The sequence below is a fragment of the Leptidea sinapis genome, chromosome Z (genome assembly GCF_905404315.1).
Source record: "Leptidea sinapis chromosome Z, ilLepSina1.1, whole genome shotgun sequence".
Taxonomy (NCBI): Eukaryota; Metazoa; Arthropoda; class Insecta; order Lepidoptera; family Pieridae; genus Leptidea; species Leptidea sinapis.
Genome location: NC_066312.1, coordinates 6,332,823 through 6,353,557, shown reverse-complemented (window position 1 = coordinate 6,353,557; position 20,735 = coordinate 6,332,823). Strand labels below are relative to the sequence as shown.

General features: G+C 34.0%; 3 protein-coding genes across 8 annotated transcripts in view; all 3 read left to right on the top strand.

Annotated features, from left to right (window-relative positions):
- The window catches only part of LOC126978658 (uncharacterized), a 243,488-nt gene that overhangs the window by 126,149 nt on the left and 96,604 nt on the right, over positions 1 to 20,735 (top strand). The window lies entirely within an intron of this gene.
- The window catches only part of LOC126978669 (neurocalcin homolog), a 139,377-nt gene that overhangs the window by 54,588 nt on the left and 64,054 nt on the right, over positions 1 to 20,735 (top strand). The gene's annotated exons all lie outside the window — the stretch shown is intronic.
- The window catches only part of LOC126978670 (neuronal calcium sensor 2), a 124,303-nt gene that overhangs the window by 54,167 nt on the left and 49,401 nt on the right, over positions 1 to 20,735 (top strand). The window contains exon 1 of one of the 4 annotated variants that reach the window (XM_050827670.1): positions 6,144 to 6,556. The exons of 1 other annotated variant lie outside the window; for it this stretch is intronic. The gene's annotated coding sequence lies outside the window, so the exon portion shown is untranslated. Of the gene's footprint in view, positions 1 to 6,143; positions 6,557 to 20,735 lie in introns of those variants that run through there. 2 more of the 4 variants (XM_050827667.1, XM_050827669.1) reach the window with 2 other exon arrangements.

The window sequence follows — 20,735 nt, the reverse complement described above, 5'->3', positions numbered from 1 at the left end:
AATTCTGTTTTCTTGAACACTCCATTCTATAATTTTGATTTTACATTACAAATAACATCGAAAAAATATGTGTAATTCCGGGAAATGGTCTTAGTTTCTAACGTAAAAAACGAGTTCCAAACATGAATTAAAAAAATAAAGTTCTGCAGTTGTCACAATATTAATAGCCCAATTTGTAAAATAATTTAAACTGTTGGTACCAATTACTTGTTTCATTTTTGTTGCCGCGTCGTAACTAGTACCCCGGTTATTTTCAGCGGGTCCGTTTTATTACGTCTTTGTGTTACAATAGTGAAAATGTCTTTACTTTCGAGGGCTGCGAGTGTAATTTTCAAAGCCTAGAAAAACACAAACAGCTTAGTGTTTCAGCTAGCTTGTCTTGCAATTTGTTTGAACTTTTTCTTTTGTTTTCGCTTGCCCTTTTGACCTGTTAATTGCTATGCTATCCTGTTTTTTATAATATTTTATTCAGTACTATTGCTTATAATCTAAAACCAACTGAATAGTGTATCCGATAGTTTCTATAAAGCTGAATACATACGTGATAGTTATAAAAGTGATGATAGTGATGTGCCTCGATTCTGAACTTCCAAATTAAGTTCGTTGCAGTGAAATACGTTTGTTGGCGGTTTCTGCGAGCTATATTTGAAGCTCTGGTTAAACATTTACCTTTTTCATGACATGAGATGGTAAATATCATCAATAGCAGACTAAAATAAAATGACTTAGCACTAATCTGTAAACAAGTACTTCGTTAGGATTAAAAAATTAAGTGTGTGAGAACACGACGCAAGTGTAAACTTCACCGATGCGTGGTTTATAATAAAAACAAGTGTAATAAAATTTGACAACAAATTTTTATGAACGATGCGGGACTCGAACCCACGATCGTTCCGTGCCAGTGCTCTGCCAACTGAGCTAACCGTCTGAGTGACTTATCGTTATAAAATCATGTATGCTTTTTTCAACTGCAGGTACAAAAAAAAGGTATGCACGCCCCTGACCCCACCCAATCACAATGCAGTGCCGCTTAGGATTCTTCTGAACATGTAAAATAAGATATATTAGAAAACCGAGTTATCGCAAAGGGTAAGATGTAAGCTAAGTCTATTTTGCACTCGCCACGCAAATCAGACTTCAATGTTTACACAATACCATCATCTTTATAATAAATTCATATCGACATTCTTTGATTAATAAATTATAAGCAGAAATATAAAAATCACGTTCGAGGAACGAATCAATTAGCGAGGGACTTAAGATTCAATGTTAGTCTGGGAAAAGGTTTTACTGCTTTCTAGAAATTTGAAACATTTAAAATTTATTATTTATTACGTTTCCAATTCATTCGTATTTTTTGTGCGCTCTTACAAGTTTCCATCCATTAATTTCTGACTCGTATTTTTCTTCATTTTAATAGAAATCTGCTTGAAACGTAGGTACAGCCGATATCATTTTTAATATGCTGTTATGCGAAAATAATGTTCCAGTCCTAAATAACTTATACATGTTGATAGAGCCTTTTGTTGTTAGATAAAGCGTGACAACAGGCCTGGTTTATTACTTTAGTGTGAATGACAGCTGCGTCTTACATTCGTAAATACATCAGTCACTTTGTGTTAGTGTGCGTGCGTTGTTGAAAATAGAGGCTAACAGTTCGCCGCATTTTTTTTCGATTTGTTCACAGCTGTCACTAGTCTATCTAGACTTATAAATTTTTAAGGGTATCACGTGTAAATCTCGTGTTAGAGATTTGAAATTTAATAATATATAGTCACGAACCAGCCTTTTAAATATATAATGCAAAATAGGGCTCGATGGTCTTCTTCCACCGAATATTTATCATTTTAGGATTCCAAAGTATATTGTTTCATTTCTGTAATCCTTAAAGTTAGGTTCTTAGGTTAGTTCACTGGCGGAAGTAGGTACAAGGAACACAATCATTTTCTGTTTGTTTTAAAGAACGGTGTATGTAAACTGCGGCCAATTTTTACTTCAAACACAACAGGAATCACAAGAGCGTTGCCGACCCTATAAAGTGTCCAAAAGCGTACATATTAATTCGATAACCGAAAAATCATTGGTACGAGGACGGCTAGAAAAAAGCTGCGTTTGCGTTGCCGTACCATTGGGAGTTAAGAGCTCACTCTCACCTCAAAGAGCAGCAGCATGTTTCCAAAACATCTCTCTCTCTCTCTCTCGCTAGCCCTTCTAACATTAAACAAAATTAATCATATTTTATAAGCATACAGTATGCAGTGCTTTAATATTCAACGCCCAACCATACTCCGAAAACTCAATTTTACTAATTAGAGCGCTGACGATGTTTCACCTACAGCACAATAATTTAAACTTGCTATGTATGGCAGTGTTTCAACTACAGGCGGGTCGGTACTATATTATAATGTATCTCATATATAAAGTAGGAGTAGACAGGATCGTTCTGAAAGTACTATTCGACCAATTAGTTTCAAAGGCGAAGAAAACGCGACTGGGAAACCAAATCTGAATCGATCCTCGTGGTTTTTTTTCTTTTTTTTTTAATACGGAAACTTGGCTGTGAAATGTTAAGAACTATTGCTTGTATTCTTTTTGTAATTAGAAGGGATTGAGTCGTCTATTTTGGATTAACTTTTCAAGCACTTTTGGTTGTATTGGCTGGAGGTCGTCTAAATATATAAAAGTTTCATCCGTTTGTAGTTGCTTTATTTTTAGGAATATTCAGATTCAATATAGAATGTATTTTCAGCAAAGTAAATCATTATCTGAAGAGGTTTGAAGAGTAGCCACAGCATTGCATCTAAAATTTTTAAGAAGTTAATTCAGCAGGATAGATAACTATATATATATATGCTATGATATTTTTTTACTTACTCAAATTGATTGAAGTTTTTATTGGAAGCATCTTTACTGGCTACAAATATTTAATCTCTTCATACTAATCTTCCTGGTTTATGGTTTTGTGTCTTGGATTGGTTTATACTATTCGTAAATATAGAAAACAAAGATATTGAACAAAATGAAGTGAATTTGTATTCAGTAAACGCCAAATATCGTCTTACTCCCCCTTTTCCATTCGGACAGACACAATATCCAAATTAAAATATTTTTAGTTAAAATACGATTCAAAATCACTTATTGAACGGTCAGAAACTACCACCCACTCAAAATAGACTGCCTCAGGCCTGAGCAGAACGGGCGCAAGAAACTCAGCGGGCTTTTTCTTTTCTATAAAAATATCGATTACAAATGTTATATCGTACAACAAACATTTATTTTTAATTAAATAACCTGAGGGTGTTCGCTTCATTCCCAGTCTGTGGTGTCATTAAAAAAATCGTTTATTTAAAAATAGTTTATTATGTTATTGTAACCTATCCCACACAAACGTTTTTTAACAATTCTTTACATTTCGTAACACAATTGTTTTGTACATTTTCTGGGTTCAAATTGTGGAAGCATATACATCGCAGCAAAAGCAATACAATACTTTTGTTTGATTTTTGTCTCATTTTTAATTATATCCTATATCTTTTACATGCGAGGAAACACAATTTGTTCAACTATCACATCGCGTGAGTTCGAATTCTTTAATAGTATCTAATTAGATCCAGCATTTATCAGTGTGTTTTGTTGTATTTTTTTAAACCGTTCCGCGGTTTATGGGTGTTCAAAATAGTTTATATCGTCAAGCTAACGTTTTCATTTTGGCACGGGGATTTTCGTTTTGATTGAAACATTTATAACATTCATTCAATACATCGGACTGCAGGAGAGGCAGATCTTTTCGTTTCATGTATATTCTTTATTTGGTATATTACTGGTAACTTCATTTGTCATCAATCGCTTAGCACATACCATTGGCAGGCTCTTTTGCACAGGATGCTGGCTAGATTATGAGTATCACAACGGCGCCTATTTCTGCCGAGAAGCAGTAATGTGTAAGCATTACTGTGTTTCGGCCTGAAGGGCGCCGTAACTAGTGAAATTACTGGGCAAATCAGACTTAACATCTTATGTCTCAAGGTAACGGGCGCAGTTGTAGTGCCGCTCAGAATTTTTTGGTCTTTCAATAATTCTGAGCGGCACTGCATTGTAATGGGCAGGGTGTATCAATTGCTATCAGCTGAACGTTCGGCTCGTCTCGTCCCTTAATTTCATAAAAAACAATTCTCGGCTTACTTTCATAACGCACAGGTCATTATTTAACCGTGAATTTTAAAATGTGTAGGCTGGTTAAACCGCAAAGTTAGTCAAAATTTTTATTTACTGATGAGTATTTTTCAACTATCGAACGACATTTTAACAAGGAAGATGGCCGATTTAGGCTAAAAGCTCTATAATAAGTCTACTGACTATGATGACTACAGCGTGGGAATTATCCGACTGCAGTAATGGTTTGGTTGGGTGATAGCTATCGAGGAGTGACAGTCATACCATCCGCACAGGTGTATCTAGATACGATTCTTAATAAGCTGCTTAGCTTCTTAACAAATAAAAAAGGATTGTGTGTTTTTATGAGACCACGGTAAAAGTGAAACTTTTTTTTACATTATAGACATTTAAGGGTATAAAAATCGCTTTATCAATCTTAATTTTATACTTGGAAAATTGGAATGATATGAGTAATAGTCTATACACTACACGGTCAGCTTCTGCGAACTATAGGCGCCGCCCGACCGTCACGCGACATGCAACACACAGGCGAAAAAGTTTGAGGCGATGTAATAAAAGTTTCACTTTAAAAGAAATGTCTCTGTAGAAAAGTGTGCTTAGTCAGTGAGATATAAAAAAGTAAAGTCATCTTGAAAATATCTTAAACAGTATCGCATGTATTTTGTTACAATAAAATATATTTCTTGTTAATCACATTATTTCTAATTTAACGATATTAATAATATAAAACTTTTGTTTTCTATTAAAGCATGTATTTTTTTTAAACTATTATCTTTCTTAAATATTTGAATAATGTTAGTAAATCTATCTTTATCATGAAATCCTGTAAAACCTGTATCGGAATGATTAAGATATAAATATGGAGCAGCCTGAGTAAAATTTTATATCTATGTTTCATGAAGACGATATTCGATACAATATAATATATTTTGTTGCACGTTTATAATGACATAAATCAATATGCTTTGGTTACACAGATATGCTTATGTTGTTTTTTCTCATTTTCAAGTGCACGATAACGGGCGTGATGATAACAATAATAGGCTAGACAATTCACTGAGTGACCTAGTTCTATTATGAGTATAGACCTATCATTGTAATGTTCGCCTCGTAAATTTAATTACTGTAACACATACCTGCTGTTTTCATTATTAATTTAACGACATGCACTTTTAAATTACTAACTCCGATAATATTTATATACACATTTTTACATTTTTTTTGTGTTTAATTGATTAATGCTATGTTTAATTGCAATTCCATTCTATGTGCTGATAGCAGAGTATTTTTGATGTTTATTAGCCTGCGTTTGCAATCAATCAAAATAGTTCTCTCTTTGCATTTGTTTGTTAAGCATTATTCAAATAATTTGTCATTATCAAAATAAAATTAAGACTTAATACTTACTTATTATTATTGTGATGTATTTATAGTTATTTCTTTATTTCTTACTTTTATGTATTTTTTTAAAGTTACGTAGGACAAATAAACTTTAATTTTAAAACTGTTGAAACAGGTTAATTTGTATGCGGTCGGAGTCTCGGAGCAAAGCTAGTCAATTATTGTAACAAGATTGTAAGTTCCCATTGTGGAGAAAATGCTCCTGCAAATGCGTAGTATACCGCTAAGTGGTAGGCAATGTTGATAATCGATATGTTTGTAAAGAATCAGTGTTTTGGTCGGCTAGAGGTCGGTCGGCATGGTTGCGTGCCGCTTGCCTATGATCGATGGTGTTGCGTGAGTCTCAAGCGGTGCCGGTAAGGTCGTACGGACGGTGCGGCTGGCTCGACCCTCCGCCGCGGCGGTGGCAAGGCGGCGTGCCTCCGCTTTGTCCCTCGCGCTCCGCTATCCTAATCCTCACCTCCGCCGCTCCCCTCCGCGCCAGCTCACCACCGCGCATGCTCCAGAAGATTCATGCGACTCCCCCTTATGTCATGTCATGATTTAAAACGACATGCGGAGCGGAGTAGCGTCATTTGATTCGCTGCTCTGTCACCGGCCACTCAGCTCTCTCAGTGCTCAAGTCGACACTAGATTATTGCAGTATTTGCGGCCTTTGTCGTTGGTCAGCAGTTGTCGGCCGTGTTCGGTCGGAAGTTCAAAACAAAGCGCGCGTTAGGTCAGTATCGATCACAACACATCGTGTAGGCGCTCGTGCTCGACGTTCTCTCGCGATATTTGCCCGCAACTCGCCGTTGGCGCCGGTTTTACTATTGCGGTTGCACTGTTTACGCGCGCGACTATACTTGTCTCATTCGCGGTTTTGTTCGCCTAAATTAATAAATAAATAATTTGATATCCTCTAAAAGATATTAAGTGCATCGGAAACTACACTTTGCGGCCCTTCACGCATTTTATTAGCAAAAAGGCGAAAACTTAGGTAAGTTCAACTTTTATGTATTGAAAACTTGAAACGTTTTGTACTTGTTTCAGCAATAGACGCGAATTCTGTGTAAGTTGAACAAGTATATGCGTTTTAACTTAAATATTTATCCTTTGAATGATTTTGAGTACACTCGGTGTAGAAATATTTGTATAGAGTGCTAGTGAGCCATCTGGTTTTATGATTCTAAAGTTAGATTGTAAAACCGTAAACCGCAAGAATCATCAAGGTATTTATGGAATGGCTCGATATTGAGTTATTGAGATATTTTGAAGCGTGTTATCATTTTGGGAAAAACAATACTAAAAGTATTCGCTTGTGTTATAAAAAATGCAACTTCTAGTGTTCATATAATTGTCACCACAAACCGAAATTGGGAATAAAATATTAACTTCTCCTTGTTAAAGTATTCTCATTTTTAGTGCGCATGTCCTTTTGGGCAGGTACGGATCACTTGCGGAGTTGCCGAATTTCTTGAATAATGAAAAGCGTTTCTTGTAATAATTACACGAAAAGTATACACGTGTTACATTAATTTTATTGAAAATACAGCGGGTTGTCACCTTTCATTATCTTCACGGCATAGCTATTTATTTGTATAATTAATTGAACATATCTTGGTCCAAATGTTACCTTTGTCAGTATATAAATTGTATATCAGAAGCAGGTAAAAAGTATCTAACTAAAACGTGATTAAACTACCCAACACCAAGGCTACTTTACCGAATTCGAATGGAATAATAATCATAATGGTAATGTAATTTTATAAAAAAAAACTGTTAACCACGAGTCGAGGTTTTTCCTTAAACAGCAATAAAATGAAAATTTCAATACTAAAAGTTAAGCGTAATATTTTCTACTTAGAACATACCTAAAATTGCCAAGTTATTTAAAGACAATTTGCACCAGCTTCAAAAAAATTTAAATCACAATTATCAGTTAAATACTATAGCAAAAAATACATTAGTCTGAGATAGTCATTTTCTTTAATATGTAGGTATATAAAAAATTTCAAGAGTCAATTAAGTAGTGGTGTTTGTAAAAAAAAAACAAGATTTAAAATTTTCGCCTCTCTGCCTGCCTGTTTATTCCGACAAATTTTCGTAAAACTGACCGGAAATGGAATTTGGAATGGGCTTACACTGACACTATCTTAGGCTAGGGGTTTGCTAAAGTGAACACTTCCTCAGGTATGCTGAGAACATGGTAATGGTATGCTCCGATCGTGTTCCCCTAGTCGACTCCAGCAGACTTTACTCTAACAAAGTAATACACCCCGAACGTGACGGCTAGGTCTCCTTCAATATTCACAAATAAGTGCTCAATACGCCTAAATAGCGTTTGATATATTTTTTTTTATTTTTTTCACTGGATGTAGCGTTAATTATGAAACAACATAACTCAAACCTCCATTATAACATAATTACTATCAATTGGTCTAATAATAAAAAATAATATACGTTGGTAAACATAGACATTGTGCAACCCGTCTGTGTTACAATAGCTAATAGTTTACACTTAATAACCGAATGACAATTAAAACAGTTCAATGTATCAAACGCGGTAATAACACGTGTCAAACATGGTTCAGTAAACCGATCGAGTGACAATCGATCAACAATAAAATAAGGTAATGTTTCTGAATATTATAAAATGATTGGGTGTTTTTTTTTTATGAAAATAAGGGACGAGACGAGCAGGACTTTCAGTTGATGGTAATTGATACGTAAGATTATTGAAACAACCAAAAATTAAGAGCGGCACTACAACTGCGATCGTCACCTTGAGACACAAGATGTCAAGTCTCATTTGCCCAGTAATTTCACTAGCTACTGCGCCCTTCAGACCGAAACACAGTAATGCTTACACGTTACTGCTTCACGGTAGAAATAGGCGCCGTTGTGGTACCCATAATCTAGCCGGCATCCGGTGCAGAAGAGCCTCCCACTGGTAGGTTCGACAAGTCGTAAAGCTTTGTACCTTTTGAATATAAAACCACTACCCACGCACTCATTTTTGAAGTTATATTTATTTAGGCGCGTTATGAAAAAATTATAAGAGGGAAATTTTAAGATGCGCGCGCATTACTGTAACACTAAAATAACAGGGTGAAGTGGGTTCCTAAAATTTTCTGACGTTTGCCACACTAGTTTTTTTTTGTGTTACTTCGTCCATTATCAAAGCTATCATTGCAAGATTTTTACAAAATAGTTCTTTCTAAAAACGTTGAATAGCACGAGGAGTAAATCATTTTTGCTTCGTTAGGCCAAAAAAAAAATACTCTTGCGTGCACACATAAGTACACACTCACACTTTTTTTTAATGAAGATAAGGGACGAGACGAACAGGACATTCAGCTGATGGTAATTGATATGCCCTGCCCATTACAATACAGTGCTACTTAGGATTTTTGAAAAATCCATCCATCCATCCATCTCTTAACTCATTGACAATCAAGGGCTTTCGCTCCATTGTATTAAAACATTACATATATTCCAGTCTATGGTATCATTAAGATAATCATTTATGTTATAATAACCTTAAAGATTCGGGATTCTTCGGAAAAGTACAACGCGGTCATATTACACTACCAGTAGTCGCTCTACACTACGTCTAAAAAAAACGCAATTTTACTTGTAACAGAGCTCTGGTCGGCTAGGCATTATTTGTCTTACAAATACGTTTTCACTAAAACATCCAACAAAAGAATTGGCTGGTGCAACTGTTGCCATATAATTCTATCAGTTGCAATAAGATTATAACGGACAAGAGTTTATCCCTTAATTTATGTAAATCTTTGCGCAAAATTAAAAGTTGCGGCCCGAGCGGTTCAGACTATGCATTGATGAAGCAGTCAGACATTACTGGAATTATAATATATACCAATAGATAGATATATATATATATATATATATATATATATTTACTAGCCGTTCCCGCCCGCTTCGCTGGGCGAATTTTTAATGGATATAAATTAAATTTCATTCATTAATTACAAACGCAATAAAAAAAGGAGCTATAAACCATCAAGCATAAATTTAGCATCGAATGGTGGTAGTTTCATGTCGATACGATCAAGTGGCCTAGGCGTGATTGAGCCTCAAAGACCATTTTCTTTATATATATTTATTGCAAGTTTTCTTGTACTTTTAACAGTATTGAACATTTTGGTGCGTTGTCAGTTTCACACATAATCGCTTTATTGTCGTGTCTGCGACCATCATTTTGTAGCAAATTAATTAATTGTACATTGTTCAGTGCAGCCATATTAGTTACGCCTTCCTTAATGGTAAATTCTAATCTATACATTGGTATCGAGGATACCTACTCTCCTCAAGCAAAGACTGTTGCTTCTTAAAATATTCTTGATAATCCTGTATATGTTCATGAGCACATTGAAGTATTTGGTAGAAGCTGTGACAATCATAATGTTAACGAGGAACAAACATAAACTTGTTATGCCTACTACTCGGTTGGGTCGAGATAGTAAGTCTTTTGTTGGGCGATGTATATGCTTCTACAATATGATCCCAGAAAATGTACAAAACAAAAGTGTTACAAAATTTAAAAGAAATGGTTCACAAACATTTGTGTGGGAAAGGTTACTATAGCATAAACGATTTTCTTAATGATACCACAGACTGGGAATGAAATGAACACCCTCAGGCTCTTTTATTATAAATGTTTATTGTACGATATTACATTGTTATCCATAATTTTCATAAAATAAAGTCCGTTTATTTGCGCCCGTTAGTGTGGTATTTTTAGTGTTAGGCTGGTAGTTTTTGACGTTTAATAAGTGATTTGAACCCTATTTTGAATAAAAATATTTGAATTTGAATTTGCACCTGTAACCTGATATTACCGTATTATTATTAGAATAGCCTTAGATCGTTTAAATACGTCTAGATAGACTATGACACCTGTGAAAAGGCGAAAAAAAATTGAGTTTAAAACTAACCTCTATTATCAGCAATTTACGCACACTAACACAAACTGTCATTCAAATCGCGAGTGTAAGACGTAGCTTGACGAAACTAATATTCCAGGCTTTTTTTATCGGCTGTTTAACAGCAAGAGTCTCTATGTAGACGTATAAATTATCTAAGATAATAGCATTTTCAGCATTTGTGGGCGCTTTAAAGAAGTAAGCTTACTAGTTTGTGACTCTTTTATCGCATCTAACGGGGGTTGTTTAATCGAATAACTAAATCTAATTTACTTGCGTCGTGCGACACGCCGCTTACTTAAATACTTATCTCACCAGTTGGGTACATGCTGTTCTTTATCCATTGCGGTTTTTAAGAATGTTAACCCCTAACGGCCGTTCCCAACATTCGGTCTATCTCTTACTTTTGATAAAAATCTTAAGTATTGTACACTTTTCTGTCCCAATAAGCTTATCGACGGTAACTCTTAATCTTATCCGTACACGCTGTCTGACAATGGGACGACGACGTATAGCTTACCTAGCGATATAAAGATTGTATGGAAATTGCAATTCACGCATCCCAATATAAGGTGATAAGAATGACTTATCGGGTATATTGAGACGGCTTCAGATTATTGACAGCTGATTACTGACAGTAGAAGGTAGTAATTTATCTCTATCTGTAGATAGTATATTGGGAACGGCCGTAGGCTTATTTCTTTCACGATATGTCACCTTCAAATAAGAACATTAAAAGTGTTGAAAGAGCCCCTCGAACTAATTATTGGTCCTACTCCATTTAAAAATGGGATCGTGTTAATAATTATTTGCGTCATTACTGTCATAATTCATCCCCGATTTTCTAAAACAAAGTTTAAGAGGTCTAGTAAATATATCGTATTTTGTATTGTACCAATTATGAAGCAATTGCTTTGCGTTTACTAAAATATGAAATGAACACTTTTGATTGAATTCGCAAAATATTTAAAAATAATCAATCGCAGGGATATAATATTTTTTTGTGGTTTCATATGGCCATAATATTCAAATTATTGTTGATTTTGAACCCCGAACAAGTATCTCTTAGTCATTATTGACCGTCATTAGAATGAAAGAGCGTTACATAGCCGAGCGTGACGTCACAATATTAATCAATACCCAAATCATATCGTGTTGCAATTACTCAACAAACTTCTTTTTTTAAATAATTATATGCAGTGTCTTTTATCAAACTGTTTGCCCTTTCAAGTAAACTCTCCGCTATAATTGGAATAATGAGACTCTCCGCTATATAGCTTGGGAAATATTTAATGAATTTTATTGAAAAATAACAGGAATTCAATTTCTCGTAGCTATTTAAAAAGGAATCTCGGAAATACACTCTTCAAATGGCCGAGCTACGTCCAATTCGTATTCCATTATCAGATTTGCATAAAATAGTTTTATACTTTTATTTGAATCTCTGTGTATTAACATTTCACCGTTTATAATTTTCTTCACATCATTTTCTTCTCTAGCTGACACGGCAAACGTTGTTTTGTCATAAAATAAATTATTTTTAGAGTTAGATTGTTTCTTGGACATTGCAACATTACTTTATTTTTTTCTAAAATAACAGATTTTTTCTAAAATAAACGTAGCCAAGTTACTTCTATTATATCACCTACCTGCCAATAAAAGCCGTCAAAATCCGTCCAGCCATTTCAGAGATTATCTGGAACAAACAGACAGACAGACAAAAATTGTAAAAAATGTTAATTTGGTGTATGCACCGTATATATATTCATATAAATGTAGTAAAAAACGGTTATTTAATTATTACAAACAGACACTCCAATTTTATTTACATGTATAGATTAGCGGAATGACTGAATTCTGGTTTTATAACGAAGCGCTGATAATCGCTTGATTTATAAGTGTACTTTATTTCAAGTAAAGAATAAAGTTCCTTCCTACGTCATTATGCGAATTACTATTTTTAATATTTAGTTCTAACGGAAAAGTTTTATCAACTTCATTATATAAATAGGTTATTGAATAATAAAAAATTAATTATTGTATTTTCTATGATGCCCACTGAAAACGTGTTCCTGCAAAGGTAACGAAACTTCGGGTTAAATAAATGATTTATAAAAAATGTAACCTTTACGCAAATATCTTATGTAAAAAGTGCATCTAATCATGCAATTATTTTATTAAAATTATTTAACCGTTGCCGTTTCACTGAAATCAAAATTGCACAAAACATTATGAATACAAGTGCCTGAGGTGTATGATACTCGTGTAGTACATGGTATACGAAAAGATTCAAATAAATTTGTGTAATACACATTTAACAATGAGATTATATCATGTGCTACAATTAATCTACTGTTACCAACAGTTATTGTATTCTGATAATCATTACTGCGCGTAATTATAGCCATGAATGCAAACAAAATCCTTTAAATGATTTCTTTATGGCCGCGGTAACGACGCCGGTTGTTGGTGCATCGTGATTAAAATTATATCATTATCCCGTGGCCTCTTGTTGCTTTCCATGAAACGTTATTAGATATTCTCTCTGTCCGCAAAGCTTAAGCTTAATCCTATAATTAATATCGTGATGTCATAAGGATAATCTTATCAATAGTATTAGACTTTGTGAAAGCCGTGTAGAAGTGGCATCAGTTAAACAGGCAATTGCTTGTCTATTATAGTGTCTTATTTGTATTGATATACTATAATTCAATCAAAATTTGAATCAAGATAAACTTCATCATTTCAACCGGAAGATGTCCACTGTTGGACAAAGGCCTACCCCAAAGATCGCCATGATGACCGGTCCTTCGTTGCTCTCATCAACCTATTCCGGCGATCTTGACCAGATCGTCTGTCTGATATTGTGTGGGACGGGGGGCCTACCAACATTTACTGGGGGGACTTCGGCCATCTTCGACCCAAGGGTCATCTGTCCGTCGAGCTATGTGTCCCGCCCACTGCCACTTCAGTTTCGCAATCATCTTAAATCAACCATCAAGACAAACTTGCACTATTTTAATTTCGGTCTGGAGTAATGTCCAGGAAAAAATTCGAATGATTCACTGAATACTCCGTGTTCCGTTGTGTCAGGTGTGGTGTTTTTATATCTCTATTAGTTTTCGTCGTATTCCCGATCATCATACTAAAAGTTCTAAACCCCACCTTCCTATTTTTTCTATTCGAAAAAAATAAAATCAAAAATGAGATTTTAATATTCTTGTAAATTGTCCTTTTTTTTTCAAACAAATCGGGAATATGGGATCGCTCATTGCAATTCATTTTTAGCCGACTTCAGATAGCAGGAGGTTCTCAATTCGATCGTAATTTTTTTATGTATGTACACGGATTGTACTTTGAATTTTATGATTCCATTTACGTAATTCTTCTTTATTTCGATGCGGAATAGATACCATTTGGACCTATAAACTATGTAAAAACTATCAATAGGTAACACATATAAATAATAGTATTTTATTAAAATTAAAGGTATGCGGTTTGCATAAGTGGTATATTAAATTAAATTTTTAGTAATTTGATACTATTCAGTATTTCAAGTTGTTTTTATTTTGTTTAATCTTTCTACTTCATTCAATGGCGTCTATATTTAGTAATAAATCCTATTTTGCTGATCAATAGCAAACAATAAAGCATGAAAAATACTTTAAATTGTTCTATTTGTATTCAACAATCTCTTAATTTGAGAATAGTGACAACTTAGTATATACCTCGCTAGCCAGGTCCTTTCCTCATTCAGATCAAGCGGTGTGAGAATTGTTTTAAATAAAAAGTTAAATTTCTATTTAACTACAGTACTTAATCTATATTATAGCAAAATACAATTTGACAACAAACTCAAGACTTAAATAAAAACGCGCTTTACGAAGAGGTATTCAACCTGATGCCTGCCGTAGGATTCTATCGTCACCACTCGCAACAATCTTAAGTATTTTGTATGTATGGCTTTCAGAAATAATGATATTTTCAAGTCATTTCCTTTCACCGCTTAACGATGGAATAAATTTCCTGGTGCCACTAGGACTTTACGACATTGGTACCTTCAAATATGCCATATGATTAAGATGAAAGGTATGGAACCACTGTTTGATTTGCAATGACGTTCTATACACACATAAGGGCATATCATTCGCAGTCTGATAGCGAAACGGGAAGTGTGCTTAAAGACTATGCAAGCACACCTTTTATCCGTAGTCATGTGTTAACTGTCACTTTCCGAATCGGGTTCTAAATTCAACATACGTAAGCTGAACTGATAAATAATGTAATCTTTGGGGGAGGCCTTTGTCCAGCAGTGGACGTCTTTCGACAGATCATGAAGCTGAATTGAATAAATACTTTTACATTGCTGCTTATTCACCAAGAAAATTTTAAACAATTGTCGAAGCTTATTATGTTTCATGTTCCATATTTCGGCTTTGTTTTTTCATAAAAATGTGAGGTATTGGTCTACTTAAATTCTTATGAAAGTTTAAGCTGTACTTAGTTCTACTTATTATGCTATATATTCTGTAGGCGCTATTGTATAAGAAAGACTGACGTATAGTTTTATAAGCCGAGAAAGTTTGAAGAGGGTATTACACGCGGATTTCTTAGAAACACTAGACCGGCTGGAGCAAGTTCGTATCTAAAGTTTTTCTCAGTTTTCTGAAAACCATTAGCCATTGGCTTGTTCCGTTAGTTGAGATACTAGTTAGAAATGTTTCGGCAGTATCAGTCATCATACAGTGCAGATACTATGCTCAGACTTACCTTTCCGTTAAGTTACGTTAAGATAATGTTGAGAGAAGTAGGGAGAGGTTTAATTAAATGAATTTTGACGAAGATTCATATGTTAAGGGTAAATTATACATTTAAAAGTGTATAACTTTTATAATAAAGTCCCAGCTACTGTTAAGGCATTATCTATAAATAAATTTAAACGTTTTATATATATTATATATTTTATCTAAGTGATCGGACAGTCTGGGACTAGATTATGATTATTTTATAGCGATAGAAATGGCTGTACAATATTGTATATTTTTATTGAAAAGAGCGAAAAAAAAGAATGCTGGGAGACTTTCTTGCGCCGCTTCTTCTCACTCAAAGCGCCATTTGTTTCCGAAGCGGTAGTAGTATCTAGTATATTAGAAATTACATCAAAAAGGAATCAAGTTTGAGAAAATAAATGCCTTTTATGCCTTTTTATGCTCCCAGATACTAGTACTTATTGTCCTGAGCACACTGCATTACCCTGAAGTGTGATTTGGGATTCCCTAACCCCTTATGGAAGTCAGCTATTACCATGGTTACTATCCTTATGTGAACTTAACATTAAGGCAGCAAATGCTGTTTGCTCTAACACCTGGACCAGTTAGCAAGACTCTCCAATCTGGTATATAGTATCAACAAAATTGAATCGTGGTCCACCTTAATATCATTTTCCAACAGTCATTATATTAAAGTAGGTTGAAATTAGCTTCAACATACATTTCCTAAAAACTGTTATCATTTTATTAGACACTGACATTCCTTCACTTAAAACGTACCGAAACATGCACGATAGCGAAGAAAACTGCTATTTTTATGATTTTAAAAGAATTATCAGCAAAGTGGGGCATGAATCAATTTTGTTGATGGACGACAGGGGATAGGGGATTAAAACATACCCACCACGTAAACCAGACTTTTTCAAACGTAAAGTTTCGTATATAATATTATTTCATATGATTGCTCGCCACTGTATAATATCATAATTTATTTATATGAAGTAACCAAGTCAAGACTCAGAATATAAATGAGAAAAATCTTCTTCATTTTCACCTACCAACACAAATACTTATAAATAAGGTTGTAAAGACTGCTCGAGAACTGTGGGGGAATAAGATTTGATTAAAACAATTTCTGAAGAAAGTTAGATTTATTTATGGTTTTATTTTGTTTTGTGTTAAGTTATTCATTGTGATTTACTTCGCAGAAAATATTTAAAAGTATAGCCGATGGATCTTAATAATATAGTAATTGTTGATGCCTCTACTAATTTGTTACTTGTTAATATATCTTATCATTTATATTTATGTGTTCATATAGATTTCCAGCCACAGACTTGACGTTGAGTCAATTTCATAATAATTACCTAGTTGGGGTAGTATATGTATGAACGCAGATACCTAGACAGGTCAACTGTGTACCTAGGCTATATTAAATGTGATATGGTATACAAACAAGGTATCCCTATTATATATTTCTTGAGAACGTCCTCTAATTTAAGTCCACGTTAAGGGTGAAGCAGAGTGCCGTGTTCTGTAGCCCTTGACAGTAAGTGGAGCTGAGTCCTTTGTCAGAATTCCAAACAGTCCGAGTGCAGGGCATTTACAACTTTTCAGGGATTATTACTGCTCTTAGGCTCGTCAATATTGTCAAGATGTTTTAGGGGTGGGTGCTACCCGTAACTTACCTAGGATAAATATGCCACCAGAACGCCACTCTTCCAATACTTCAATACAATAATTGTGGTATGAATCTAGTCGTCTAATATGTCGTCGTAAGATGTATGTAGAATAAGTTTATGCATCTTGAGAAATGTCATGGGCTTGTTCAGGCTGCATCATCAAAACTTGATGTTGCACAATCATAAATTAAAGTTTGTTCTGAACATCAATTTGGAAGTTTTGGTTGAGCCGTTTTTGAGGCCGTTACCTTTAATATAATACATAATTATATGGAAGAAGTTTATGAAATTTGTTACAATGATGGTACAATACAACACGAGTAAGTTGCATTACAACTCATATTAGATTTAAAGTCAATGTAATGTTGTTTTATTCCATGTTCTACATGTAAGATATAAATAAAATAATATAATTGTAAAACGCTAAACAATACTTGAATCGGTCGTATTTAATTAAAACTTGATTTATTTTGAGCAAGCATAGAGGCTTTGAAGGTTTTGTTTTAGTTATGAATATACGAGTCACATCCATTCAGTGAATGTTTAATTTTGGCGAAGTCTCGGTCCTGTTGTGGTGTATTTGTACGTACGGCTATTATTATGATTGTTTGCTCGGTGTTGGGACTATTGATATTATAATATGAACAAGCAGATTACGTGCCTGCTAGAATCCACAGATATTGGTAGTTTAAACTTACTGTACAATTATTTGTACGGCTTACATGCTGTTTGAATTAGTTATTTAGGAAATAATTATTTACCACCTATTTATCCATATTTCTTGATGTTTGTGTTTAAACAAATTGATAAAGCTCTGTTTGAAAACCATTTTTGTGTGCAATTGTAATGAAATTTTCACGCTGACTTGTAATGTCTTTTTGCGATAACCACAGACCTTTAAATAAACAACAATGTAGGTATCGATTTTGAAATTTGTAATAGATATTTATACTAATATAACATTAATCGAAGGGGACCCCATTTAAAAATGTATAATAACTTAGAATTAATAATAACTGGAAATCAGAATCTTTAAAAGTTGTCATGCGAAACATGATTTGGAAGAAAATCTAAATCACAGTTGGATTTTTTATGAAATACAATTTATACAATATAATACATTTACACCTTCTCACGAAGTACGTTCTTATTGACAACAACTGGGTAGAATGTGCAATATTATTAGGTACAAATATGCGGTCGGAAAAGTAGTAAGAAAATCAATGACTAACGTTGTGTAGCCGGTATATAAGGCTGGATTTAGTGCCCGACCGACGGTCAGCAATGACGTCGGCCAAGCGTAGCTATGCTACGAAAAACTAAGATCGCGTTCAGGCCAGCGATGATGAATACGGGCGTACAGCTATGTCGCGCTGATGAAAATCGTCGTTTGAGCTCGTCGGTCTGCTGACGCGCTATGGCGATAAATTAGTGCGTTCAGTGCGACGCTGACTGAGCAACCGACCGTACGCGCGTTTGCAACATCATCATCAAAAATCGTAAACAAAAATTCGTGTTCTTGCAATCTCAAATATATTGTTTAATTTTTTTCTTCAATTTCACGCTCTATAATAATTAGGTAAACATAAAACCTTCTCCGTCCTTCATACCGTAATCGCTTGCATAAGTAGTGCGCACATATTAAAGAGGTTAAAAATGTATTCATTTTTCGTCGCAATTGTACACGTGCAGTCACGTTTGCTGTCAACCGAGCACTAAACGCAACATGGTTACGCGCTACGCTCGACCGATGACAGTGCTGATCGTCGATCGAGCGCTAAATGCAGCCTAACTTGTTATAACTATGTGTCAGTCTTTATCTTTTTTTTTAGACTTATTTTCCTCGTAGGTGTAATATAAAGCACTATGTATCATCATTTATATTGTGTTGGTATATGTTTTGCGGCGCCCTCGGCTCTTCTACAAATTGCACCGTCGTTAGGAATCGCAAACTTTCTCTCTTTGTTGAACAGTGTACTATTTTTCTTAATTCTTACCTTCCCTTACTGAGTATTTATTTTGAAACAATGTTCCAGCTATTTTTTACAAATACTTACCTACTTTATATTTTAAAATATAGCCGCATTAGTTTAGCATATTATTGTAGTGTATAAATAAATATACATTTATATATATATTAATTTCGATATAAATTTAAAGAAAGATTTAAATTACTATCAGGCGATATAAAAGCCGTCGGCAACTCTAGAGTAGCAATCATAAAAATGAATAAAAAATAAAAGGCGAAGAAGCTGAAGGATAAATTTTATATTAGATTATACTTGGCCGTTAAAGAAGATTAATTGAAAAGCTTTTCATTGTTAAAACCGCGCTTGTCGGGAATGCAAACTTGTGCAGTAGCGTACCCGAGTTAGATAAAACACCTGTGCTTCCTTTGATGGTAACAAATGTAGGTACATAACAAATAACGCTATAATCATGATTAAAACGAGTATAAATTCTTCTTCTTTAACTGTTTAGACTCATTACATCGTACATATAAAATTCTCGTGTCCCGGTGTTTCAATGTTTGTTACCAAACTCAACCGAAACGGCTAAACCAATGTGTTTGATAATAATTTGTGTGTATATCGGATACGGGTCTGAGAATCGGCCAACATCTATTTTTCATACCCCTAAATGATAACCCTCCCCTAAACATTATTTTTACGTTAATTTTAATTATATTATGATTCAGCAGAAAAAAATACTTTCAACTTCAAATTTTTACCCGTCTACGATCAACACCTATTTTTGTATCGCGATCTTAATATTATTCTATTCCATCCACAAATCCGCTATAGGATGCATTGCAAGATGGTTGTTGATATATTTGGTAGGTCTGAGAATCGGTTGCGTCTATTTTTTAAACCCCAAAAAATTTTATTATTTATTTTTTAAATTACTTTATATGGCCATACAACGTTTGTTGGGTTAGCTAGTACTTATATAATATACTTTTTACGTTTATTTATTATTTATATGGGTGAACAAAACGCGGACTTCTCAAAATAAATATCGTAAGTTTCTTCATATATGAATATTATTTAACATCACATGAACCGTGTTCTCTTTTATCCCTTCTTCCATAAGAAAAAGATTATTCAGGGCATAATTATAAAGCTATGAAATAAATATTAACGTTGAAAATCTAGATGAAACAGCGGAAGGAATGGTTGGTTATGATTGCAATAATGGCACGATCCAATTATTATGCTTAAATCAATCTTATCACAATTTCGCTACCTTCCCTTTGTTTAAGAATCTTGAGTTGAACCATTATAGCAATACATTTGGTTTTTGTGTTACCTTTTAACTATCAATATATTTACAATTGAAAGCCTTCAGTGAAATCTACATTTCTAATAAAATTGTACATTGTTGACTATGGGAAAATGGTTGCTACGAGGGTGCAATTTGAAGACTACATCCCCAAAACACCTTTGTAGGAGGATCGCACTTTCTACTGTGTGATGATATACTGATAGCTTTCATTACACTTTTACGGTTTACTTGAATAAAGCTTACCATCAGGGACTCATCGTAATGAAAGTATTGTATTATCATAATAGGTACAATTCTTTCATTACTTTGGTTACTAAAATGTTATTAAGATTAACAATTTATGCATATAAAAAAATTTTTTTTAATCATAGTTTGAAGTAAGTAAATAAAGAAGAAAAGAAATAATTATTTAAGTAACTGAAACAAATAATACTATTTAAATATGAGGACATTGTTGTAATCAAAACAATTTGTTATGTTTTTAAAGCCAC